Genomic DNA, 1,276 nt, shown 5'->3' on the forward strand with positions numbered 1-1,276 from the left:
GGTCCTGGGATCGAGTCCCGCATCGGGCTCTCTGCTCAGCAGGTAGCCTGCTTCCTCCTCTCTCTCTCTGCCTGCCTCTCTGCCTACTTGTGATCTCTCTCTGTCAAATAAATAAATAAAATCTTTAAAAAAAAAAAAAAAAAAAAAAAAGAAAGATAGCATGTGTTTGTGAGCACAAGTCTCATATGCTTTCTAGTATGGAATGCTAACTGAACTGTAATATATAAAAAGCTTTTTTCTGGTCTAGGCATAGTCTACATGATGAACTATGGTGATTTCAGGCTTTTATTGGTATTTATGAGCTTTGTGATTCTTGTTGTCTTTAACATTTTGGATGATTTCTGATAAGCTCCTCAGTCTTTTTCCTTCTTTTAATTATTGCTTACTGACTCTATGTCTATTTGTAGAATAGAGGTTTTTCATTAGGGCATCATGTATCTCCTTTATGTTGTTTCTTCTTCATTTGTAATATATCCACACAATCCAAAACAAACCCATCTAGCTTTCAAACCATGGTAATCAAGCATTAAACAATGAATGTTTAAGGCATTAAAAATAAATGTATTTCCAGCACAGAGGTTTTCATTGAATTTTCAGAATCACTCGTGGTTTTTTTTTGTTTGTTTTTAAAAATAAGATTTTAATTTTAAAATTGATTTAAATTTATGGAAAAGTTGTAAAATAATTGAGTTTCCATTACCCTATACTTAGTTTCCCTTATTAGTAACATATTAGTATGCTACATTTGCTACAGTTAAAAAACTGATATTGAGCTTTGTGCACTGGCAGTATCATAGCCAATGGGGTTTATCCAACGCGAGATTATTGCTAATTGAAAAACTGATATTGATACGTTATTATTAACTGAAGCTCATGCTTTATACAGATTATTTTTGATTTCTAAAAATTTAATCTTTTGTTTGTTTGTGTCAACATCTCAATGAAAATATCCCGTAGTATTTAGTTGTCATATAAAATTAGGTTCCTCTTGCCTATAACATTTTCTCAGATTTTCTTTGTCTTTGACAACCTTGACAGACTTGAGGATTATCAAATAATTTGTACAATGTTCCTCAATTGGGATTTGTCTGAAATTTCCTTTGATAATGAGATTATGTATTTTTGTTAGGGAGATCATGGAGGTAAAATGTCATTTTCATAACATCGTATGAAGGTTAAATTCTGTCTATATGACTTTACTCATGATGTTTTCACAATCATCAAACCAAAGTCATATTTGCCATATTTCTTAAGTATAAAGTTAGTCTTCCTTCCC

The 1,276-nt window shown here is 31.6% G+C and overlaps 1 non-coding gene across 1 annotated transcript; it reads left to right on the top strand.

The window, feature by feature from the left end:
• The first annotated feature begins 771 nt into the window (after positions 1–771).
• On the top strand, positions 772–908 carry LOC132028922 (U4 spliceosomal RNA). Its single transcript, XR_009407584.1, has one exon. It is a non-coding gene; the product is annotated as a U4 spliceosomal RNA (small nuclear RNA).
• Positions 909–1,276: the final 368 nt, after the last annotated feature.

The sequence above is a fragment of the Mustela nigripes genome, chromosome 12, assembly GCF_022355385.1.
Source record: "Mustela nigripes isolate SB6536 chromosome 12, MUSNIG.SB6536, whole genome shotgun sequence".
Taxonomy (NCBI): Eukaryota; Metazoa; Chordata; class Mammalia; order Carnivora; family Mustelidae; genus Mustela; species Mustela nigripes.